We start from the raw sequence: 27,818 nt of genomic DNA, 5'->3' as shown, positions 1-27,818 counted from the left end.
TAGTTCAGCATGGTTTCGCCGACGTTGCCGCGAAAAGTGCGATAGCTCCGGGTGTTTCTTGCACCACAGAGCATGTGGCCGTGCCATGTAACCCCGTTCAGGAGCCACACTCGCATCGGAGCTCTCTAGCAAGTTGTGATTCAGTCGCTCCGTCCACCCAAAGGTCGCGAGATCCCGCCGATCCATTGCATTAAATCCATTTTCATTGACCCCCCCAGCTCTAGATTGGTCGGCATTGTTGGCCGACCCATGGTCGGGATCCCTGCGCGTTCTGTTGTTTTAAACCGCACTTACTACAACTATGTTCGGTGTTGTCATTGTTGTTCCTACGAGAAGCTAGGGAAAGGGGTTCGTCCATCCTTGTAGAGCCCCGCATGCAAGGATGAGGGTGCGTACTCTGAGAGGTCGCCCGGTATCCCAGAGTCACCGTTCTAGACACCTCACCCAGGTGCCATTCAGCTTCCGGCACGGTTTTCACACCTCCGCTCGGGGGTTAATTCCTTCGGGACCACCCCTGGACAATTGTCCGCGACTGCCAATTTATTTTTGTAACCATATTCAGCAGAAGCCCTTGGTTCAGGGACAGCGTGTAATAATATTCTTGTAGCTTGACTGCTTACCACATAAAAAGGGGGATCTAGCAATGAGTCAATTCTAAATGATGTTTTCCTAGACGATATCATCAAGAAATCGTATAGATTTCCAGTAGGGGGACACTGTTTTTCTGGCATATGTCTTAAGTAACTTTGTTCGAAAACCCGTAAAATGCTATGAAAATGAGAAAAAGATTGTTGTCGTCGAAAAATATGGCAAACATAAAAAACGGCTTAATACGTCAATTTATATTAAATTCAGTTATGTAAACAGTAATACAAGAATCTGAATTTCAGTAGGAAAAGGCGGTTGACTTTTAGATGTAACCAAAAGGATCATTCTCCAGTTGAAAGTCAACTGATACTGATAACATGACTTTAAGTAACGCGCTCGGTTGTAAGTCAACTGCTTTATGTACGTAAAATGTACTTTATAGGTTAATTTAAGACAGAAAGATTGTTGACTGTCCATCAACGCGTGCGTTTGAAATGAAACAGGTTAATTTCAATAGAGCTGATTGTTGAATTTTATAACATGTATGAGCTATCGTTCAGTTACTAGGAACATAAAATTAATATATAATTAAAATTTGAATAATTTTAGGAATTATATATTTTTTAATGTGAGAATTGAATAAGTTATTCATTCTGCCTAAGAAATCAAGTTGTTTTATCCTCCAAGTCGATGAGATTAGTAAAAGAAAAAAAGAACTTGATGACACTAAATAAGGCACTTATATCCATTTCAAGGTACCAGATACAAAACGTGAATCTTCAATCCTTTTTCATATATTTTTCTATCACGTGTGTACGTTTATTCGATTTATAATCAAAATCCGTTATAGATCTGAGCAAATATATCAAAATAGGAAACGTTGACGAAACAACTACCATGAACTCAGTATTGATCGATACTATCCAGCGTTATTGACGCCATATTGTATATTATCGGCTGCTCTCTTGGCTCCTCTTCTAAAATCGCCGAAATTCGTCCAAGTGTTTGCGCATCGCCAGATCGTATTTCGCGCACGCCTTTCTGCCAGAACAAATTGAATTTCAAAGCACGCTAATTTAATGCAAAAATGAAATTCATCTACATTTAAAATTCATCATATTGTATTACTGTGTAGTTATTGTAGTAAACCAGTCTAGTATTTAGGAGTTTTCGTATTGTAGAATTTAACTTTTACTGAGACAATGTACATGGGTAAGTAAGTCGAAAAATTGTTATATTTATTTCTGTAATAAAATTATTAAATGATATGTGAGTATAAATCGTTTTTCTATTTACTCTTTGAATGTTAGTTATGGTAGAGGTTAGGAACGTTAAATACTTTAAATTTTCCGTTCAATTTTAGAACAAAATGTTTAAGATATGTTTTTATTTTAAAACCCTTTAACTTAACAATACTCTTAGTTATAAATAATATATAATAAGTTATTTAATTAAGTGGTCTATCCCGCCCCCAGGCATGAGGCGATATGAGCCAAGCGCACTAGTTCTTTATTTTCGTTTCTAATTCCGCATATGCTTTTTTTAGTTACTTTTATCTTGGCAAAATTTTAATAAAATTTTTTTTGTAGAGTATATATAACGTTTTACTTCCAAGCAGTGAATCAGCAGATTTCAAATACAGACGTGGAAAGGATAATTATGCCCATCTCGCCCCACCCCACCCTACTGCTTAATAAATCCTTAACTTTTTGTTTAGCGATCCGTATACATTGCGCACAAATGTCTTTATATAAATTTAGTTAATAATAACAAATGTCAAATGTCAAAATGTGAAAATAACATATATCTAATTAAGAGTTTTTTTTAATAACTAAAATTTTATTATAAATTGAATATTTGCAAGTAATAGTTGCTAGATGTAAAGGCATGCATTTAAGTTAGTTACGCGACACAAGGACGTCACTGAACACCGCGCTGACTCAAGAAAGTATGTATTGAACAGTTGTAAGACAACTTGATGGACTCTTTTTTTTAAGTATACACTGTCTGCAATAATTTCAACGAATATTGGTCCTAATTATGGGTAATCTAATAAATATTGTTAGTCATTGACCAAATATTCCCAAGATGGTTTTCGCTCCACTTAAACCTAGGGGAAAAGACAATTGTCATTTGGAAAATAGCTTCTTTTATGTCCATGCACTTTTTCAAGCAAGCTCTCGTGTTTCTGTGACTTCTTATGTCTCTTCTAACTAGGGTCTCATTCACACATTCTAACCATTCTTTCCGCGGTCTACCTCTGGGCACGCTGCCATTTACTTTACCTTGATACACTTGTTTCGTTAGTCGTTCATTTGGCATTCTCTTAACATGTCCGAACCATCTTAACCGATTTCTTTCCCATGTGTCTACTAGCGTCTCTTCTGCACCACATTATTTTAAAATTGTCTCGTTACTTACTTTGTTGTTTAGTAATTTGATTTTTAACAAATAAAGCATCTAAGTACAGACTTCATACTCTTTTCCCTCTTTGCCCATTTATTGAAAGATTCCTCCTTTTTCCTTGTTTTTGTACTACATATTATATTTTTTTTGTACAGAATTCATCTCTTTTGGTTCAAAATTGTACTATTTGTTTGAAAATTGAATTATTTTTTTGAAAATTAGTTTTTCTAGGTTTAGAAATTAATTTTTTAACTGACAATTTAACTATTCTATTTTTGGTTAAAAATGGATCGTTTTTAGATGATAATACAGTTGTTAAATTTTTCATTGAACATTCATCTTTTTACATTCTCATCAAGAGAAGGTATGAGACTTGTGTAAAATTTGACCCCCCCCCCCCGTTTTTGTCAAATGTCCACGTTTTGGAAACCCCTGAATCCGAAAAACAGGTTTTTACGAATGTGTCTGTTTGACTGTGTGTCTGTAGATTTTTAGTTTGTGAGCACGATAACTTTTGAAAGAACTGACAGATTGGATTGGCCTTTGGTACTTTTTCAGTGTCCTGAAATAAAGGTATAGTTCATTAGCCAGCCATTTTGGATGAAAATTCAAAAATTGAGCGTATTTTGAAAATTTTTTATATCAGTTTTTTTTCAAAATTCAAAAACTTCCTGTATGGATATTCATAGTATTCAAACAGGCGAACAATTTATCCTAATGACTTTTTTTCTATAAAACCAAAATTTACCAGAGTTATAGCATTTAAAAACTTCCAAAAAACACAAGAAAATCAACATTTTAAGCCAAATAACGCACGATATGGAAAAAATTTTGGTTCAGAATAACATACAGCCCAAAAATCTACACCGATTTCGACATAAAAAAATTGGGAAAAAAAGCTAATAAGATATCTAAGAGAGTTGTCTAGGCCGATTTTTGAATTAGGTTTTCAATTTTTTTATAAATAAACAAATACGACGCAAAAATGGCCTTTTTTCTATTTGACGTTCCCAGTGCTCGTCAATAACAGGATAATGGTTGAAATCGCTTAAGTTGCATAAAATAGCATTAGTTAAGGATATTCCAATATTAGACAATATACACAAAAAATTTGTTATCAACAAATTATTTGTTGAAAGCATTTTTTCTACGATTTTCCATAAATTTTTCAGTTTTTCAGTTTTTTCACTGGCAGTCTTTTTAGTTGGGAACTTCATGACAATTTCAGAAAAATTCATAATTTTTTGATAAATTTTATGATTTTTTAAAAACAAATTTAAAAAAACAAATGCATTATTGGGGCATCTATCGACAGAACAATTCTTTTTTGTTTCGATATCAGACTTTTAATTGGGAACTTAATAATAAATTCGGCAACATTCATGATGAGTTGACATAGTTTATGTTTTTTTTTCAAACCAATTTAACAAACAAATGTATTATTCAGGCATCTGTGAATGGAAAAATTGTTTTTTTTTTATTTCAGCCTTTTTAATTGGGAAGTTCATGATGTTTTCAGCGAAATTCATAATTAATTGATAAATTTTATATTTATTTAAAAAAATGTAATAAACAAACGCATTATTCGAGCATCTGTCGATGGTCAATTTATTGTTTTCGATATCCTAATTAAAACTGTTGACATAGGAAAAGACGAATTTTTCTGTAAACAAATGCCTGATTAATGCATTTGTTCATCAAATTTGTGTAAAGAAATAATAAAATTTATCAACTTATTATGAATGTTGCTGAAATTCCCATCAAATTCCCATTTGAAAAGACTGGAGTAGAAAAAACCGAATTTTTCTGCCGACAAATGCCCGAATAATGTATTTGATTATTAAATTTGTTTAAAAGATTAATAAAAATGATGAATTTTGCTGCAAATATCATAAAGTTCCGAATTTTAAAAAATGTACATCGCAAAAACGAATTCTTCTGTCGAAAAATGCCTGATTACTGCATTTGTTCATAAAATGTCTTGCAATATAACTAGAAAAAACGTATGATTATGGAAAATCATAAAAAAACATTTTTTCAACAAATAATTTGCATATAAAAAATTTTGCACTGTGAAAGTCAAATAGATAACATGGCCATGTTTCGTCATATTTGTTTGTTTATTTATATAAAATTGAATCCCTAATTGAAAAATCAGGCGCGACAACTCTTTTAGGAATCTTAACAGCTTTTAAAAAATTTGTTTTGTTCAAATCGCTCTATATTTGTGGGCTGTACGTTATTTTAAACCAAGAATGTAATTTTTCTCCCAGCGTGGGCCGGGAATTTGAAAATGAGATCATATGATCACTGAGTTAGGGATTTAATTTAGAAGTTGAAAAAAAGTAAGGCTGATGTTTTGAATGTATGTGCTACGTTTAAATCGTAAAAATAAAATTTGAAATGAAATGAGCAAATTCAGTTTTTGAAAACCGGCAGAAGTTGCAGTAAAATGTTTAATAACAAACTTTTTTTAAAGAATGCGCATTTTTTAAAAAAGAGACGATGAAACTACGTCTGTTTTAATATCAATGCATGTTATGAATTGTAATAATATACATTTATGGAAATGATATACAAGTTGAGATACAAATTCGAGCGTATCAAATTACTGTTGTCGATGTTTTGACTTTTAGTTTAAAAAAATCTGTGGATATCTGAAATATACAAAGACCGAGCGCGTAGCGCGAGGTACATACATTACCGAGCGCGAAGCGCGAGAACCAACAGTCGCGCGCCCTGAGCGCGCCCAAACTTGCGAGCGAAGCGTGTCGCGTGTGCAGCGCGCATTGAGAACGTGACCACGAAGCGGGCGGATTTTTTTGTTCAAAATTAATATTCTTCATTGACAATGCAACTGCTTCGTTAACAGTGTAACTGCTTTGTTAAATATTCATTTTATTAGTTGAAAATCCATCCTTTTCTAGGAAAATTAGTTATTTAATAAAAATTAATATTTGAAACTGCAGATTTAACTATTCCACTTTTTGGTTGGAAGTTGATAGTTTTTAGTTGAAAATTCAACGGTTTGGTTGCAAATTTATATATTTTTTTGTGAATCTTTTTTTTTCGTTAGAAAATTAATCTCCTTGATTCGAAATTCAAGTACTTAATTCAGGGTTGCACTCCTTACTCAAGTTATTTTTCAAATCGTTTTTTTGTTTTTAAAAATACATTTTTTCACTAAAAATAATCAATTTCTGGATGAAAATTGATTTCTTTAGTTTAAAATTCACGTTGTTCATAAAATTTGACTAATTTTAATTAAAAATTAAAACCCTTTCTTGGTTGACATATCGAAGATTATATTTTTAATATAGAATTAATCTTGTTTTATTAAAAACTCAACTATTGGATTAAAAATGCAACCATTTATTTGGAAATTCGTGTTTGAAGGTTGAACATTCATGTATTCGGTTAAAAATTCGTCTCTTTTGCCTGAAATTTCAAGTATTTATTTGTAAAACCATTTTTTTAGTATAAAATTAATTTGATTTTTTATTAAAAATTCAACATCTGCATTACAAAATTATCTTCTTGGTTGAAAGTTCATCTTTTCGGGTTTAAAAATCAATGTTTTTCTAAAACAATCTACCTTCAAGCTTCAATCTTTAAAATTTAACTCTTTCGTTGTAAATGTATCTCTTTTTGTAGAAACCTAATCGTTTTTGTTGGAAAATTCAAGACTATTTTGTTGAAAATGCAATATATTTCGACTTTAAATCTTTAGCGTTATATGGAAAACCCGATATTGCTCCACGACGTATACAAGCTCGTTGACGTGACAATACGTGATATGATAATTTTTATGAAAGTAATAGTGGTAACAAAATAAAAATGTACGCCCACACACACACACACACACATTCGCGAAAGGCTGTTTTCCTGATTCAGAAGGTCTCAAAACGTCTAGATCTAAAAAGTTTAGAGTCGCAGGTGTATACGAAGCAGTGTATTGGGCTCGAGACAAATCAGTATAGTTGTTTCACCTATACCACATGGGTGGAGACAGTATATACCCTTATTTTGCTTAACTGAGATTTTGTATAATTCGAGCGGCAATAATGTCTTTTCCGTCTTCGTATTGAATTTTATATGTTATCTATACTTTATTTTTATTTAAAAGAATTGAAACCTCTTCTATTCCTCTATTTTCGTAGATAAATGACCCTATTTCCTCTATTTTTGGAGCATTTTGGGTTATTGTAAGTAATTAAATAAAAAAAATTTTGTTGCTATGCTAAATAAATATTATGATTAATTTTCAGAATTCCTGAAAATAAAATCAAGAATCTAACGACTAAATTTGGATAACCACCATAAAATATTCCTATCGCAATTTGAAAAAAGATGAAAACATTCCTTAAAAAGAAAAGAAAAAATGTTTTTTTTTTTGACAAATATAAAAACGAGGAAAGAAAAATCTGAAGGCAACCAACCATATCCCGCTGCTTCTCTTTTTAATTTCTTTCGTCTTTTTTATTTTTATTATTATCAAACTACAATAAAAAACAGTTTAAAAATAATCACCAACCTTTCGGCACTCATACAGTACCCTTATCAAGGCAAAGAAAATTCGAACGAAACCACATTGCTCTCTCCCTGACACTTGAGAATCTAATATTTTTTATTGTGATTTGATAATGATAAAAATAAAAAAGACGAAAAAAATAAAAAAGAGAAGGAAGCTGATTTGGTTGGTGACCTTCCCATGTTTCTTTTCTCTTTATATTTGTCCAAAAAAATAATTTTTTTCTTTTCTTTTTTAGGAAATTTTTAAATCTTTTCAAATTGCAACAGGAATGTTTCAAGTTGATTGTCCAAATTTGGTTGTTATATTCTTGGTCTCATTTTCAGGAATTCTGCACATTAACTTAATTATTGGATGTTAAATAGGTTTTTCAATTTGATTTGAATCTCATTTAAAGTTTAAACTGCAGTTTTTCGTGAGCTTAAATAATGACAATTTTTTTCGTTATGTTGACAAGAAGTGTAATCCATTTTTCAAGTAGAGCAGAACTTGGCCTGCACCAAAGTGCGGAAAAAGTCCGTTACCCACTTTTTACTAAGGCGGCTAACTAATGAGCGAGCGCGGAATTTATTGCGAGATGTACAAAAATTTGCTGATTTAGCTCTGTCGTCTTCATTCAATTAAGTGTTATCGAACTCATTTTTCATGAAAGACTTTCTTACTACATGGGCAGGTCATAAAGCTTACAATTTATCATTTTTCAAGCGATCAAATATTACTTTTTAATCGAAACTTCATCATTTGATAATTTACTTATGTATTCCTTTATTTACAATTTTGTAAAATTAAACTTTTAACGGTTCAATATTGAAGAAATGCACATTTTAAACTGAAGTAACCGAACCCAGCGGGCAAAAAATTAAGGATGCCCTAGAGACGTCTACGGCAAATCCCTAAGACGTCTTTTGGAACATGTCTTATAGACATCCTAGGGATGTTTTGAAGACGTCTAATGTCAGTAGGAACGATGTCCCGAGAATGTTATATGTCTATAAGACGTCTTTAGGACATTTTAGGACATTAGACGTCTTAAAGGCGTTGATTCGACTGACATTAGACTTCCCAGGAACGTTCCAAGGATGTTCTTAGGGGTGTTCATGGTTTTGGGCCCACTGAGAAGATTTAATTTGAAATCACTAATTTTTAAATTCTCTCGATGTAAAAATGTAATGTTGAATTTTTCTACGAACATTAAACGAAAAATTTTTTATTTAAAAATATATAATGTTGAAGCTTTTTCATTTGAAATTGGTAAGATTCTTAACGACAACGTTGGAAATTAATTCATTTAAAATTTCAATAATTTTACAAGTGTTGAATTTAAAAATATGGAACGGGAGTTAAAGTGTTTCTTAAAAAACTCCGCAATTCAAAATTCCCAAATCGAATTATTGAAGATTTTTTAAAATTGCGATAATTTTTTATAACTACAAATGAAAATGTTTAAATTTGTACAGTTATAGATGCATACAAAAATTAACATATTCAAATTTAAGTTTTATAAAAGTTGAAAAGAAATTTGCACACTTGAAGACATGGTATAATTTGAAAGGGAGCGACATTGAAGATTCCCAATTTTCAATTTAATATTTGTATTAAACACGGTGAAGTCATGAAAAATTTTATATAATTTAATTTAATAAAATATAATTTATTATAATAATATAATTTAATATTATTTTAATTTGAGAAACCTTTTTGTTTTCAGCTCGAGCTATGAGAAGTGATGATGTTATTGGTTGACACTGAATTTTAATAAAATTGTATTCGAATTTTATGATCGATAACTACATAATTTCTTAACGAATATTTCTTGAACATAGTGACTGATATTTTACTTTTCTTTTTTAACTGCTATGCACTTTGTACTATTACAAACCTATCTGAGAAAATATTTGTTTGAAAAAAGAAGACAGTTTGGTTGCTATAGAATCAAAAATATTTTTATTTTTTCCAGCAAAGTGATGGATATTTTATCGAAAGTATTTTAAAACCAAGAGAAATATATTAGAAAAACTTAGTTTAATTATTTAATAACTCGATTTGTGGGATTAATTTTTTTTGTTGAGTCAACGTACTTTTTGTTGAAATAAGTGAAATTATGTTTGCATAAAATCCTCAAACATGTGTTATTACTGTGAATACGATAAAACACGTACACATTATTTTATAATACCTCATTAAAATTGTATTGAAATTCTTGTTAAAAATGAGTAATGTAAAATATTTCAGCAGTTTTTATTATTGACCTACATTAAAGACACTTGTTGTACAGTTTTGTTTCTTTTTTAAGGAGACAAGAAATATGGAAATTTCGGGAAATTTTGAGAAAAAAAAAACAAATGCTGAGAATTTGGAAGCGTAAACAATGAAAATTATTATTTTAACTTTTAAAAAAAATGATAAAATTGTATTGACATTTTAGAAGGTAGGGGGTATATTGTGCTCCTTATATAAGCACAAGTTAAAAATAATAAATTGGATAAAATAAGGAAAGTGGGACTTTCTATTAAGTTCGACTTTAACTTCCCGACTGAAATTTAAAAATTATGGAGAGTTGACTTTACGGAAAACCACATTTTTTAATTTATTCATTTTTTTTATTCTTGCTTGCATAAAGAAAGCATTTTCCAGGTTTAATACAGATCAATCATTTTTGTGTCCACGAGGATTTTTCTTTCGAAAATAGTATATTGTGCACCCAGAGCGAAAACGGGCGTTTACGCGCCGCATATAAAGTATAAGGCGCAAACGATCGTTTTGGCTCTCGGTGCATATACTATTTTGGCCGACAGCGGAGCGAAAGCGAGTTTTCGCGTTTTAAAATATACAAAGTGGAAATCGTAACTTTGAAATGACTGATTGCAGGATCAGTATGAACATTTTTACTTTTAGCCAAAATGTGGTAGAATGCGTTTCAAATTTAAAAATTCTCGAAACTTGTTAGCAAGAAAATTGAAATTTCATTGAGATAATATACTCTAAAGAACAATGCTCTCTTCAAATACTTTGAATGAGAACCCCCCCCCCCCCTTTACGGGCGTTTTCAAGCACTTGTAAAAAGATTGCGATTGAACTTGTAAAGGTTTCAATAGATTGCAAAGAATATTGAGGAATTGTAGAATATTTTTAAATATTTGAGGGAGTTTTGAAGTATTTCAAAGTATTTCAAGAAATTTCACAGTACATCAAACTCTCGCTTTCAGTCACCCCGTTCTCAGCCTTCTTTAGGATCTTTAAAGATTTCAGCTAATTTAAGAAGACTTCAAGCGATTTAGATAGCTTTTCATGATTTTGTAAAAATTAAAATTTGTTGGGGGGAACTTTAAAGTATTGTAAAGATTTTAGGGATTGTTAAAGTATTTCTAAATACTTCCAGAGATTTCACGGCAGTTCCAAATTGCAAGTGATTTCAAAACACTTCAAGGGGTTTCACAAATTTTCTAAGAGTTTTAGGGGATTAAACAATATTTTAAGGCTTTCCAAATATCTTTTGAAATTTTAAAGATTTAAATAAAGGTTTCGACGGGTTTCAATATATTTCGAATGATATTGTCAAACTTCGGAAGGTTTTAAGTTTTTTCAAAAGATCTTAAGGGATTTCAAATTATTTCTATTAGGTATAGCGAAATATTTAAAAATACTTCAATGGGACTCTAAGGATTTCAAGTAATGTCTACAGGGTAAAAAGTTATGAGGCATTTCAAATAATTGAAAAAAAAAAAAATATGGGATTTCACTGTCTTTCAGAATTTGTCAATTGAATATGATGGGTTTTAAAAGATTATATATAGCTATATGTACCGAAACTTAGTAACATTTTCCAGCTCCCCTTATTTGTCCCGTAAAAGTTAGCTACTTGTACCAAAATTTCGGTACAGGCAGACACGGCCTTAACATTATTTTAAGGGATTTTATGGGGTATCAGAGAAATGTTTCAAAAGATTTCAAGAGTATGGCCAAATACTCATTTAATACTAATGCATTAATGTTTTAAGATAAAAAAATATTTATTTGTATTGTTTTTATAGGGTTTTTGGGCAGAGGGACAATATTAGCTATTTTCTGAACTATTGCCGTTCGTATTCATACCAATATTTTGTTTATTGATTGTTATTGAAATTTTGATACCATCAAGTCAATCTCGACTGTTTGCATTCACCTGAGCGAAGGACTACGTCCAGGCCATGGTATCCATCAGGATTCGATTTCTCTGCAGTTGCTGATCTTGAGAGGTTCTTAATATCCACATCGCAGCACCATTTCGATAAAAATATCACAATAATGGCACAGAGCACAAGTGACACTCGCGCACCTGTTTGGATCGGTTCGCACGGTTTTCGCGCGCGATCCTGATTTTGAATCAGCAATCGGCGTGGTAACGCTGATGAATGCGTCTTACCGAACGGACCGGCTGCGACTGTTCTCTCTTCAGCAAATCTAAATCGGATAGCCGCGAGCAAGCCGTCCGTGAATGTCGTCGTTGGTACTGCAATGGCACATGTGGTTGGTACATGCACGCGAGTCGTTTGTGTGGAGAACTTTTCTCATGCGGTGAAGTCCTCACATATGAGTGAGTATTTTTCCCTGTGTGTATGTGACGTTCTCATGCACTCACCGGCTTCAGCCAATCACACGCACGTGGGAACGAATGTTCGAATTTTTAGAGGGCACATGGCACTTAAAATTGTCACCATCTCAACGATGACAACAAGGCGCTTTAATTAGCGATTTTCGAGAGATGAAGTGGGTGGAGCTATTTTCACCTGACCCGAGAAAATAAGAGCCGCCTTCGACTTTTTCCTCATTATAGAGAGCTCATCCTGCATCCTAGTGAAAATCTAACGAGTCTTATTTTTGCCTATCTTTTCATAACTGCCTCTAATAATCCAAACGCACTGATTTTTGGAAATTTACTTTTCGTATTTCAATGGGGTTGTCGCATATTTTCAAATATATATATATATATATATATATATATATATGTGTGTGTGTGTGTGTGTGTGTGTGTAAATGCACAAACAGTTGATATGTGGGTGGTGACAAATTTGTTCTAATCTAGTGATTTTATGTCGGCAGATGTTAAATGAGGAAGAATTATTCTCATGATTCCGACACGTGATTGATTATAGTTTAAGCAAAATTGTATTTTTTATTAAGATTGTGTTACGACTGACTATTGCTTTTCGATGATTCTAAGTAAAGTAATATCTCTATTAGAAATCGCAAATTGAATTGTTGCCACTTTTCTGCTAGATACGCTTAACTCCCGATATAAGAACCCTCAATTCGTGATATTTCTAGAATTTAGGTTCTCGCCATTTTGGAGATGCGCAGACTACGGGACCGGAAAAGAGGCGGTGTTCAGTCAAGCGTGACGCACAGCATGGGGGCAGTTACTTTCAGCGCGATACATGACAGCAAGTCGCCGCCGATTAGTCGCCGGGATATCTAGCCGTCGGGACATATTCTAGTCGCCAGACATAGTCTTCAGCACTTTCAGTCGAAGAAACGTTATGCTATAAATCATAACAAAATAAAAATAAGAAACATGAAAAGCTTAAAATTGTGCAATATCAAACACTGGAATCATATTCTAACAATCTATTTTATATTCTTTTTTAAATTTTAATTTAGAATGTAAAATCTTACAATTGTCTAATTGTTATTTGAAGATTTAAAAAAATAACAAAAAAATAATTGAAAATTTAAAAAAATTTCATTGTAAAATTTCAAGATATAATAATTCTAAAGGAAGTGTTGTAAATTGAATAATTTGCAATGATACAATTAAAAATTGTGTAGTATTTTTGTATGGGGTGCTTAAATGTTCAATTTTATCCTTTCAAAAGTTTAAATTTTGCAATTAAAATTGGATTAGTTGAATTTAAAAAATATAACAGTATATGAAAAACGGCAGTTTTCGCAAAAAAAGTATATTTTTTTCAAACCTGGAGAAATCACGAATTTTTACAGGGAGAACTGGGAGTAAGGCGGGAATGTTTCACTTATAAAAATGTTTCATCCAAAATTTTAATTTAAAGGCTTTTAATTCTTAATTGCTCAGTCTTGAAAACTTCATTTAAACATTTTTTACACTTAAAATGTACGGTAAAAATGAGACCTCTATGGACAGTTTTTTGTGTAGATCGATTTCATTGCGATTAGTAAAGACTGATTAATAAGCGATCTAGTGTAAGAGATTAAAAAACTGGAATTCTTTCCATCTTTCGTATGAAAAGGAGCAACTGATTTTCATTGCTTTACCTCGGATGGAATATCATTGTACCAACACATATTTTTTATCCACGTACTTCCATGTATATGAACTTTTCTTTTAACTGTTTCTCAATTCATCAGAATCGCTGCGATCGAAAATTTAAAAATTAAATTCGGAATGAAATGTCAAAATAGTCTAGGTTATTTGCTTCCATTTACTTCGCATCTATCTCAATTAACCTCGCAAGTGTGTATATTGAAATCCAATTTAGAATTTTCGAAGGATAATAATATAAAATTACATTCGCTTAAGAGTGTCGACAAAAAAATTTCAAAATTGAATTCTGCCAATTAATAAAAATAAAAATAATTTGGTTAGATTATTTGTAAATTTGGCCCTAAATACATTGTGAAAAAAATACAAACATAATTTCTCGTCTTTCCATTAAGAGAAAGGAAAGAAAAACACTTAATTATCCGTGTAATTTTAATTTAAAGTTTTATTATTATTTTATTATAAACAGAATTTAAAGAGCATTTTTATTAGAATTTCTGATAATTATTTATCACTCATTTCTTAATTTTATTATTTTTGAATATTATATTTGATATTACCGGTTCTAGACGCGTTACTCCCCTGGCGAACCGAAGGAACCGAATGGAGTCTCTACAAAGTACCCGAAAAGACCCCATTCGGTTCCTTTTTAAAAAACTAAAAAAAACAGCAAAATCAACTTATAAATGATTAAAATTCGGATTCTACGTTAAAATTCCCTATAGAAGGTCATAGAATAATCGCCATAGTTTTTTTTGCAACGGTAAAAAGTTTAAAAAAATATAAAACGTATAACGCCTGTTGACTGCTACACTTCAAACGTATCATCTGTAAGTAGCCGTCAACAGGCGTTATAGATTTTATATATTTTTTAAAACTTTTTACCGGGTACTTTGTAGAGGCTCCATTCGATCCCTTCAGTCTGCCAGGGTCCAGCCTCTCTAGCCCTTTTATTCTTTACTGCGGCCATTCTAATAAATTTAATTTTCTTTTTTTTACCTTTGATCAAAACTTCAATATTAGACTTAGAAAGGTACATTTTTGAATTATATAACCTCGAATATAACATTTCTTTCTCAATAGAGATTTTCATTTCAATTCGGAAGTTAGTGGTGCACAAACGCGACCGCCATGACACCTCCCGTGGGTTCAAAAAGGTCGGTCCCTTTTGACAAACAGAGGTAAAAATGTGTACAAATGTGCAATTTTTTAAAGTTAATTTAGATGCCGAAGATGTGCCAGGTGCAGAATTAATTAATAGCTAAATTGTGTGCAGAAGGACTAAATTGTACTTAATTACAAATATGTCTGCAGTGTCGAAGGGAATCGAAAAAGGGAAAAAAGAACGAATTAGTTGCAAGGTGAGGTGACATTATGCCTTTATCCATTTATCGGATTTCTAGCATTAATTACAGTTTCTCACGTTTGATAGTTTGCTTTTGTCATCAATTTCTCATTTTCTAAACTTTAGACATGGCTTTGGAAAGTTTACAAATTAAAAATACACTTTTCGTAGTACGCATTCCTACGGCTGTCGCTTCTTCAACAACCGTAGCAGAATCATTTATGAGCTCCGACTCCTTTATTTTTGCACAATATTTCTTTTAAAATCGGATTGATTCATTTTAGTTCACTTTTTGACACAGGTACCCCTCGGCTTAATTGAAAAATAATTTTTTTATCATAATAACACTATAGATTCGTCAAAAGGGACCGACAACAATTGAAAAGAAGTACAATTATTTTTCACGCATGCGTACTCAAAAGTAATTGAAATGAAAAGATCTATTAAATTTTTCAATTTTCGATCGCAGCGCTTCCTTGGAATAGAGAAACAGTTAAAATAAAAACTTATATACATAGAACTCCATGGATACAAAATTTGTGTTGTTACAACGTTATTTCAGCCGAGGCTTCCATTTAATACTTTTTTTCACAAGAAGTATAACTTTGAATATTCATTAGCTACCTTATTAATTCCAGAGAATAATAAAATTTCACGAAAAACAGGGAAAAATTGTTTAAAGAAGTGAAAATTGTTCAAATAATTGTTAAATATCTCTAAAAAAATAATACTTTTAAAATTCGTTAATTACGTTAGTAATTTAAGAAAATACTAACTTTTCACGATTTGGTTGGAAAAAGTTATGAAAACAGAAATTGTTTATGCGCATTGGGCCAATTGATAGGGGGCGTACTAGTTTGGTTACGCAAAATTGTTAGAGGGCGTTAAAGGAAATTTGTTCAGGCCCTTAACAAGAATCCTTATTATTTCCCAATTAATGTTCGGGGCCCTCATTAGGGCCCCAATAGAGCCTTTTGTGCAAAAAATATTTTACTGAAACCAAGTTAAATCTACCGATCTTCCAAGGACAGTCGCTATTCTGTACTGTTCCTGGATGCTGCAATTACGAATTATCATGTCACTTTAACTAATACTATAAAGAGATCTAAATTATGTTATCGGCGTTGACTACAGTAAAGACAGCACTATAAATTGTGAAAAAGTATTGTTAACAAATAATTAATAAATAAGCGCACGGTTATTTCTTATAAATATTTTTGGATGAACTTATAATTAATCGGTATTTGTAAGTTATAATGCTTATAATACAATTAAAATTTCGCAAGCAATGGGTGGGATTCAAACGCATAAACTTAAGCACCCAAGTCAATAGTCTTAACCACTATACTATTACACGAGTTGCGATCTGTAAAATAATTTTGAAATGCATTTGTAACTAAGGGTGGTGACCTCGGGAACGACTTCTGAATACGAGACCATGCCATCGCGGCACACAACAAAAGTTCTAGCATTTACCTCACATCTATATGTCAGCTGAAACAGTCGCGGAACAAAAACACGTCTTGTTCCAATAAACTCTCAAGTGTACGCGATCTGTGAATAAGTTGTGCGATCCAAAAATGTATTATTTTTATAAAAACCCTTCCTTGCAAAGAGGGAATATGGAGTAATGTGACGAAGGTTACAGAAATGTCAAAAAGGAATGTTTTTGAGGTGATGCAATCCATTCATTGCCGATTGCGTTGTGAATTCACCCGGTGCTCTGCGCGGATAGGTTGCGTTGCGACTTTAGGGGCGAGCTAAGTAAACTAATCCTTATACGTTACTACGTTAATCTCGATTCAGTGGATTTTACATGTTGTACAGTATGTAATACGAGGGAATAGAGGTTTATTTTACTGAAGGATAACCGTTGAATTAACCTTAATTTCATTGTGACATTTACGAAATTTTAAGTGATTTCGACATTTTGACCCTCTTATTAAGAGCACTTTATACTGTTACGGTAACGAAAAACCTTTTGCAATTCTTGATAAGTAAATGTTACATTTCTTTTTTATGTGTGTAAAGTGACGTATTTATTTATAGGTTAGGTCCAGATTTTTAATTTATATGCACTATTCTATTAAATTGTAGTTCCAGGTATCTGCAAAGTTGATAGTGATAAAAAATACAGTTTATTTATCAAAAGAAATTACGAATACTGTTTTAATATAATGAAAATGTATAAAAAAAGAATTTTCATGAACCAAACTTTAGAAATTGGGTCTCTTCTCTCTTTATGAAAATAATTGAATAAACGCTTTTTAGATAATTCGCACAAATAATATACTATTCATATCATTAAGGTTGAATTAATATAAACATTATAATTTTTTCACATGTGGCACGCGTGTGACACAATGACCTAACCTATAAACGTCATTCACAACGTTATTTTTTTGCTAATCTGCTAAAAGGCTTATTTTAATCTGAGTACTTACCGCTATCAATTTAACACAAGAACAATAATTCACTAAAATTTTCATTGATTTCCAAAAATAGGCTAAAATTTTCAAAAAATGGTCCAAAAGTTTGTATTGCGTGCACAGTTAGAACGAATGAATTAGCAGGTCCGATTTTTCATTTTTTTTTTGTATTAAGAATATTTTTTTTTGATAATGCAAATTATTTAGGGTCTAAATCGATCCTGTCCAGGGCCACAATAGGGAGCTTATTATGGAAGTCATCTCAAATAAAAGGGTTGCCATATTCGGACCATAATAGGTCCTGATTAGGCAACCCTAATAAAGGTAAGCTGTTTGGGCCCCTAACAAAGCCTCAATATTATTAGGGGCTATTAGGGCAATTTTTACACGGGATGTTTATCAAGTGTATCATTTACTCCGAAAATAGTGTCTTTTTACGATTTACTGAAAAAATTATTTTAAAGAAATAGAAAATGTTTAAATCATTTACAAGTAGTTAAAAAATATTTGTAAACTTGTCACGCATCGCATAAAAAAATTAATGTTGAAAAAAATACCGTCTTTAGCGTCAATCTGACATAAAACTGCTATTTCATGGAGCGACGTTACAAGTCCCAAATCCACTTCATAGCTTAAAGCACACGGAGAAAAATAATTCGACAAACTTTACCAAACTCAGTTGGATAAACTCTGGATCTATGGACACTTTGATAAAGTTTCATTTCTAGTTGGGTAACACGAAATGTGATAATACCTCATTCACAAACATGAAAGTGTGACAAATTAATACCAATGTCTACCGAACTGTACTTTAACCCTTGTGTTGCCACCCGGGTACCCGGCTACCCATCGGCATACGTTTTGTTAAATAAATTTTTTTCAAATAAAGATAGGCGGAATGCTTCTCGAATCAGCATGATTTAACCGATTCTCTCTCGAAATTTGAATTGCATATATTTTTAGAAATCTTTCAGTTTGAAATATATTGCAATTAAAAAAAAGCACAGAAGAAGCATGATTTTCATACAGTGTATCATACAAATAAAGTTGGTTATAATAGTATATGAAGTAAATATGGATAATTTTATAAATAATAACAAAATATATACATTTTTAATTGAATTTTCTTGAATTCTTGGACGTAATGCCGAGCCTCCTCGGAAACAAGAAATTAGCGCTGTAGCTGCGCACGTTTTATATCTGTTTCAGTACTACCAAGGGCACTGCACATTATTAAATTATTATATTCAAGTAGGAATACCTTCCTAGAATATGAATAATTAAATATTGATTGAATACACATAGTTACTTCAAGTTACAATGGATTTTTAACAACAATTTCGTTGGCGGGGTACCCAGGTACCCGGGTGCCAGACGCTGTGAGTTTTTTTGGGTGACAACACAAAGGTTAATACTATACGTGGTAGTTGACATTTTAATACACATAATTATAAAATATATAAAACGTTAGATAAAGATTAATGAAAAGTTGGGTAAAACGATGTGGAGGACCCGGTAGAAAATATAAGAGGGTCTACAAGAAAGTCACGAGGGCATCACTGACGCTCGAGAAACTTTAACTACCAGTTTGGTAAACCGTAAGCTTCTGAGAATAATAATAATAATAATAAATACAATTTCGTACACATACACAATTTAGTTTAAACAATCACATTAAATTATAATACATTACATACGATACACTCGCACGCTTTTAACAATATTAACGCTATTAAAAATCGAAAACGCTGTTGACGGGTTTCGAACCACCTAACCGAAGTTTAACGCGTTCTACCGCCTACGACGTAAGCCTCACGGCTAACCTAACAGTTGGGATAGCGGCAAAAAATTTCGGCTATAAACTTGAAGTACGAGTACGTCAGAGCCGTGGAAAAAATATCTGGGGTCCGTTTCAGCAAAATTTTGTATTGTAACATTTAATTGATGAGCCGGTGTTTAAAATGATGAGAAGTAAATAAAAACATTGGATGATTTTTTATTAAAAATTTTCTAACCTTGAAACCCTCAATTATTTAATTTTTAATATTTTAAATGTTTGCATCGCTTACTTTTTAAAAATCTCTTTGATGAAAAATATTCAAGCCATTAAAATTGCGCATTAAAAATCTGAAAATTAAGTTTATATAAAATCTCTGAAATCAAATTAGGTTAAAATTTCAGGAATTAAATCGAATATACAAGCTAACACGCTTCACACGATTTATTAATTGTACTGCATGAAACTTATGTATATGAAATTATGAATAACACACATAACTTGAGAAAATTTTAAATATCTCTTCTTGGAATAAGTCTTTATTCAAGATTTGCAGTGAAAGATACTTTAATTTTGAATATGTGCAATTTATCATGTAGTTTCGAATGTTTTTTTACATAATTTAATTTTAAATACTCACAATTTAACACTCTACAATATTAAAAATGTATAAATAAAAATGTTGATTAATTTTGAAGATCTAAACTTAAGTTTTCATCTCTACATCTTCCAAATTGAAGAAATTTTTATTGTGTATCACCAGAATTGAAACTGTTTTAATGGTAAAACTTGCATAATTTTAAAGGTTAAATTTGAAAAATTAAAATCTTTTCAATTTTAAAGATGTTCAAATAAAAATTCTTAAATTTGAGTGATTTTTAAGATAATAAGTCAAGTTTTAAATTCTAATTCTTTCAAACTGAATAAGTATCAATTTGCAAAATATTAAAAATTCAAATAATTTGTCTGAGTAGTTTTTGCTAATAATTAGTTAAATTGATTTCTTTTTTAATTCAATTAAATGGTACCGTATTATTCAACTAAAATTTGGATTTTACCATTTAAATTCTAAATCCAAGTAGTGGCTAAAATCATTGAACTTCGCCGATACTACATTTTCTGTAAAAATAAATTTTCTAAATTGAACACAATTATTAAAATAATGAAAACTTAAATTTTTCTGCGATCTAAAGTAAATTCCCGGTTTTTAAAAATTAAATTCACGGTCATTTCCCGGCCATTTTCCGGTAAAGTCGTCACCTTGCGAACTTGCATGCAAAAGTTGCATTTTCAAACCGAAAATATGAATTTTCAACAAAAAATTTACTTTTCAACTAAATTTTTGAACTTTCTACCAAAAGATTGAGGCCCAAGCCGACACTTTCTTTTCAAGTCGTTTTTTAATTTAAATAAATTTCGTTTGACAACGCAATAGGTATTGTTGTATCGAGGACTTAGTTGGTTATACAATAATAAAAATTTTTAAAAATGTGACCCTTTTTTTCTTTAAACATTAAAGTCAAGTGTTGACTTAGTTCCAAGAGGGTGTCGACTTTGCCCCACGATGTTTCGTAAGCTTTGATAGATTTTCCATCATTTTAATTTTTTATAATAATTGATAAACAAAGCATTTTTTACATCAACAGTAAAATTTCATAAGTTTCGTAACTTTCGTAGTTTCGAATTTTTTTTTGCTTATTTCATTTTTAAATAATCTCAATGAAACACTCTACAATATTAAAAATGTGTAAATAAAAATGCTGGATAATTTTGAAGATCTAAACTTAAATTTTCAACTTTACATCTTCCAAATTGAAGATATTTTTATTGTCTATCATCAGAATTGAAACTTTTTTAATGGTGAAACTTGCATAATTTTCAACGTTTAATTTGAAAAATTAAAACCTTTTCAATTTTAAAGATGTATAAATAAAAATTCTTAAATTTGAATGATTTTTAAGATAATAGAGGAGAGTACCCAGATATGAGATACCAACTCTGTTGGGCGTGATTGTCGGAATTCTATGTACTGAATTTAAAAGTAATATAGGTCATTTTAAAGGAAATTTAGTTTTTCATAAGAAGCTCAAATAAAAAATTTTATTAACAATTTTTGTAAGCTTAAAATACAAAAAATGTAAAAAAGTGCTTTTTCCAAACTCGTCAAACTATTCTCATAATATGAGATAACCCAGGAAATAGCTAATAAAATGCAAAATAAAGTATTATTTTTAATGAAAAAATTTATTCTATGTTTCCGAAGTATAAATGTACTGCTATTTAGATATATTTAGTTTTGGCAGTAGTCACAAACACTTTTGTAACCAATTTCTCCCGCGCAGCCACAGTGTTATAAAAACCACAGGTATCTCATATTATGAGAACCACACCGTGCCACAATGCACTTACTATGTCTGACCTGTACAATGAAAAACTTCAACACTACGATATTTTCCTACTTAGTTGTTCAATCCCCATCACTTCAGACAAAGTTTACTGCTAAATACATATTTAATGAATAATAAATAGGGTTTAAAGAATTCCCTTCCAAGAACTCGACCACCATCAATTTCACAAAAAGTTCGCCTATAATCTTTAGAAGCCCAATGAAAAATGGACTATACCACGAAATTACTCTTTCTTCAAGGGTTACAAGTTAGTGATAGAACCAACAGAGTGGGTCTCTTAGTTTAGCTGATACCCCGCTATCTCGTATTACGAGAATACCTCATATTCAGCCCATTCGGTGAAAATGAAAAAATTTGACAGCCCTTGAATTTCGAAATTTTTTTTAAAAAGCACCATTTTCGAAGAATTCTAGAACCCTTCAGTTTTTATAAATTTTGATCTACAAGGTTGCATTTTTTTCTTTATTGCTCAACTTTAATTTAACAATGTGTTCTAATGCTTTTACGTAATTGCAGCTTGTGTACGGGGCATTAAGTACTTGCAATTTTTCGAAAAAATGAGGGAATTTTCCGGATGCCTCTGTAACGTTAATTAGATCATGTACAGGATCTACGACGTCGCAATTTTTTCGTCTTGATGCGAGCTTTCACATCATCTTTAGATGTTTTGATTTCACCCACTACAGGCTGAAATATGCGAATTTTAAAATGGCGCTTTTTCGAAAATAGCTTATATTGATACCCCAAGATCTTTTTTCTGACATCACCGATTTTCACGAAAATTGCACAAAATAATCTTCAAACATCCCTAAACAAAACACAAAAATACCTGAAAGGTATTTGGGCCTTGTTGCGCAGATACAGCGCGAAAAGTTGGTCCAACTCAACTTTTTGAGCCGCAACCTTCTCGCGTGATCTCGCGTCGAATGTCAGAGGACCAATCAGAGCATTTCATCACATAACCTCGTACAATCACACGTTTGTGGCATCGTCGACACTGAGTTCAAGTAATTTTGTTTTGCATTTGTCTGGATTTTTCGTTGGTTTGGTGAATATGTGAGAAACATTTAAAGGCATGAAAATTAAAGAAAAAACACAAAAGAGTAAATTGCAGGTCAGAGGATCCATTGTAGAGGCGAAAAATATTGGATTGTCAAAGAACGACGGGAAAACAGTTCATTTGATAGTAAGCTCTGATTGGCTGCCGCAACAGCGCCACTCGCGACCGCTGTATACGGCTATTCCTTGAATTTACCATCGCTGAGTCTTGCGGCACCGCAACGAGCTATTTGCGGCGATTGTAGACCAGGCTTTACGTGGCGCCACCGCACTAGTATGCCGACCGAGCGGCGGCTAGCCTGTGACGCAACACAGTCAAAGCACCAAAAGAAAAAAATTCATATGTGCGGAACAAGGCCCAAATAATTTTCAGGTATTTTTCTGTTTTGTTTAGGGATGTTTAAAGATTATTTTGTGCAATTTTCGTGAAAATCGGTGATGTCAGAAAAAAGATCTTGGGGTATCAATATGAGCTACTTTTGAAAAAGTGCCATTTTAAAATTCGCATATCTCAGCTTGTAGTGAATGAAATCAACAAATATAACATTTTTTTCGAAAAATTGAAAGTATCTAATGCTCCGTACACACGCTGCAATTACGTAAAAGCATTAGAACACATTTTTAAACTAAAGTTGGAGTAATAAAGGAAAAAATGCGACCTTGTGGATCAAAGGTGATCGAAACTGAAGGGTTCTAGAATTTTTCGAAAATGGTGCTGAATGGACTGAAACTTAGCGAATCGTCTTCTTTCATAGAGTACTTTCACATAAAAAAATCGGCGGCGAAATCCGTGATATGCGTGCTAAAAGGAGTACGTCTTCTCATAAGATCAAATGTTATTTTTAATCATTCGTTTTTCGATTATGAAGCTCTGAAAGGATTCAAATATTTAACTAGAGCTTCAGTGCACTTTAATACAACTGTCATCCAAATATCAAACGATTCTAATTTTTAATTCTATTAGCAAGTGTACTCTCTTAAAGTTTTTCGAATATCTCATAAGAATTTTAGAGTCGACCGCTGGGTAATTTTAGAGCTGCAATTTTTACGTGTTTTAAGGTCTCGAATTCTATTATCTAAAAGCATAGAACTCAAGACCTGAGAACAAAGGAGCGTGGCCTAATGTCTGAAACTTCGAGACCTATACTTTAAAAGCAAGGATTCCGAGATCTTAGTTCTCGCGCCAAAGCGTGATAAAATCAAGGAGCAGTGCCGTGAATCAATCTCCCGAAATTTCTCGCTGTGTACAAATTTCATTATATTTTATGATAGCATACAGACACAATACATGGTTAGATAAAGGGAAACAAGAGAAACAATCATGAAGAATGAAAAATGATTGTCTATAAATAATGTACACATTCGTTAATTTCCTATGCCCCAATTACACTACTTTAATTTTGGGTTTAAAAAACGTCTCAATTAGGTCCGATGAAGATAACTTTCTGAGATTTTTGATACAAGAGTAAGCCATGACTTTAGCTTTTAAAAAATACTCTGATATTAGAAAAACACCCATCTTGCAAAGGCAACTGATAAAGTACTAATGCTGAATTTATTTGTTTGTCTAGAGTCATTTGGAGGCTGGCTTTTCGGGCTTTTTTTTAAGCTCCACCCACCCCATCGCAAGGACCTTTTTCGTATGCCGTAGCATGAAAATGCCATTTTGCAGAACGGCGGAAATCTTGTTAATTGTGATAAATCATTGAAAAGTGTTTGACATTTTTAAATCGTTAAGGTGCTCCATCGGAAAAATAAATACATTCACAAATATTTGGATGAGCACTTGATAGAAATTTATCGCATGATTAAAAAAATACATAACCTGCTATGGAATCATATATTTTACAATCAGAAATGAAAACAAGAATTTGATGCTTTATTTCTCCATTATCATGTATAAAAAAACAATTGGAAAAAGAGTTTTTTGATAGTTGTGCAATGAAAACCAGTAACAGCAGTTTGTATTACGAATGCGTAATGTCCCACGAAATCACGAATAACAAGACATTGACCGATCTGCAAATTTTTCAAATCGTTTTGTAACAAGTTGCTTGCTTATTTGCGATAAATGTGTGCGTAAGAAATTCTTTGCCGTTGTAAATCACTGAAGAAACAACACGAAAAACTCGCGAAAAAAGTCCGAGAATCGTGTTCGCAGAAGCAATTATCTGTCTGATAAAAAGAACCAAATGGTCCACTCTGCAATTTTTATGAGATATTTTAAAAACTATAACGAATATTTTAATCCTTAAAAATAATTTTTAAGAGTTTTATTTTCCGTGAATAGGACAGGACAGGATAACAAGTTTCTAGCCACGATACCAGAAAATCACTAATTATATATTAAATGCAATTAGTGAAGAATCGCGATTATAGGAAAATCTAAAACATCAAACAACTTATATCAACAATCATTTTGGTAACCTTGTAAATGTAACTAAGAAACTAGAATATGATTTAGCGTTATAAGAAGGATTATTAGAAATAAATACTGCTATTGACGAACACTATTCTCTTTACTTAGAGAGCAAAAGCAAATCAATAACTTTACGGCTCCTCTTGATGAAACATATTTTTCTACGTTATTAGGTATTAGTGAAATAGGAATCCAGTTTCAAGCAAAGCGAACATTAATTTTTATAAACATACCATTATTTGAAGAAAAATTATATTCATTAATAAGGCTAATACACATTCCTGTACATAATTGATTAGTACATGCAATTACAGAAATCGACCAGAATTTAGTTCTATTGGACAAAATGCAAACTATGTTTAATCCAGTAGACAAGTTTGAAATAGAATCAATGAAAGTGTTGGATAATTATGAAATAAGTAAGCGACGAAATCTAGATTCTTCTACTCAGATAAGAGATAGTTGTTTAATAGAATTAATGACTAAAGGAAGTTCATCAAAATTCAAAACCAAAATACTTAAAATAACTAACACTTTGTGGATACAATTAAAAAGTAATGAAGATTGGATAGGAATAGCCAATGAGCAAGAAAGTTTGTACATTTTATGCTCGAACGATTATTCACGAAAAATTTAGAGATTAAGAGATTTATAAACTTAATTAAACTATTAAGTTTACTCCTAGGTGTCGCAAGAGTCCAACTAAGTATTCGAATAGTCCGCAGATTCCATTGTAGAGTTCAATATACCGAATGGAAATGTTTGCTAATCAAACAACCAAGGACCAAACAACCAAAGGACCCTGCACTAGATGTGTGGGAAAATGGCTTTCGGTGGATTTAGCTGAAATTTTGTAATTTTTAAGGTTATAAGTGCCGGATGAAATATCCGTAAAAAAAATCCAAAAAATGGACAGTTTTAGCGCTATGCGGCGCTAAGCGCTCAAGATCAGTGAATAAAACGAATTACAACAGATTTTGTTACAAAAGCGATGTCAACATAGAAATCACGGTTCAGATCGTGGTCTGTCATATTTTCGCCTACACCGTTTATTCATATAGCGCGCTTCTCAAAACAATCAAATGCTAAGCGCCCAAGATTTTAACTTGACTAATTAATCACTTCTTTAAGGGCAGAAATGGTACCCAAAGTAACATTAGTAACTAGTGCGCACATTCCGACAATAACAGTGTACTCTTCGAAAGAGGGCCGAACGCTAAGCACCCATGGCTCTTGATTCGGGTTCGCTTGTTCACCTCTATTAGCAGCGTCTAGAATCCTTTGTAGCAACGAAGTTTGAGGATACTTTACGTGTTGCTGGTGACGTGCGTAACCCAGGAACCATAAAACGCTTGCAATATGTGCGCAAGTGACAAGATTTCTGGCCCCTGACTTACATGTGCAGTAATAACCGAGAAGCGTTTCGTTATTGTCTGGTCCTATGTCATCGATCTCATTGAACGCTATCCACAGCTGGTACCTTGTCGCATTTCGGAAACGAGAAAATACTCGTACTCTGATCAAACCAGGTTCAGTAAGTCGCGTATCTAGTTGAAACTCTTCATCTTCTTCTCGTTGCAGCTTGTCTTGAATCGCATTAAATCCAATGTTACCAGGCAAAAATCGCTGCATTAAAGACTCTCTTACAGTAAAAATTGTCATGCTTGTAGCTTGCCGGCTCGAATAATGAAAAATCAGTTTCAGAAATTCGTCAGAAAGACCTTGACGCATTTTGCAAAGGAAAGTCAGTAGATCTTTTTTCCTCACGTATCTGGCACCATGTCCATGTAACTGCGGAATAGTATCACAAAATGCATACAGTTCTCTAAATTGTTCCTTTGGTACAGCAGCAATAGTTTCAAACTCTTCATCAGTGAAACTATCCTCATTATTAAACGCCGCGGCCGCATGGACATTTGCTTCGTTACGAAGTTGCGGCAAAAACAGAAGTAACTGCTGTCCCGAAATCCTATACGGTCTATTAATTGCTTGTAGTCCAGGAAGCAAGGGGCCTAAGATGAAACCATGTTCATCCAAATGATTTAAGTATGCTATTGTTTCTTCTGGAATGAAAATGTGAATGACAATAAAAGCGTTAACTCTACATTCAATTGAAAGCCTTGAAGTATTAACATCAGCATTACAGAACATGCACGTTTGCCTGCCTGTTTTTGTAAGAACATTCAATCTTAAACAGCCTGAGACACGTTGGAGCTCCTCTATCTCATTGTGAATCGATTGATTGCAATTGAGACATAACCTACTCTCACCCGCGACTTCAAATGGTGGTCTTCGAAGTTGAAGGTGTCAAAAAATTGCAATGCTTTACCTATCAGGATTATTATTTCCATCAATTCGAGCCATTTGTCCTGGTTGATAGACTGTATCGCACACATAGCAATTAACTCGAAATCTGAATGCCATTTTTTAAACCATAAGAGAAACAAGCTCTTATGGTCTTGAAAGGCAGAGGAATGTACTAATAAAACGAAAGAAAAATTCAGAAACAACAAAATAAAACAAATAAACACAAGAAACTAAACACGAAAAGGGAATAAGAAATACAACACAATTAATACAGA

At 32.3% G+C, this 27,818-nt stretch overlaps 1 protein-coding gene across 1 annotated transcript in view; it reads right to left on the bottom strand.

The window, feature by feature from the left end:
• The window catches only part of LOC117173482 (torso-like protein), a 189,241-nt gene extending 177,321 nt beyond the window's left edge, over positions 1-11,920 (bottom strand). Inside the window, exon 1 of the mRNA XM_033362084.1 lies at positions 11,688-11,920. The gene's annotated coding sequence lies outside the window, so the exon portion shown is untranslated. The remainder of the gene's footprint in view (positions 1-11,687) is intronic.
• Positions 11,921-27,818: the final 15,898 nt, after the last annotated feature.

Source organism: Belonocnema kinseyi, chromosome 5 (assembly GCF_010883055.1).
Source record: "Belonocnema kinseyi isolate 2016_QV_RU_SX_M_011 chromosome 5, B_treatae_v1, whole genome shotgun sequence".
NCBI classification, from domain to species: Eukaryota; Metazoa; Arthropoda; class Insecta; order Hymenoptera; family Cynipidae; genus Belonocnema; species Belonocnema kinseyi.
This window is presented reverse-complemented; position numbering and strand designations above follow the sequence as displayed.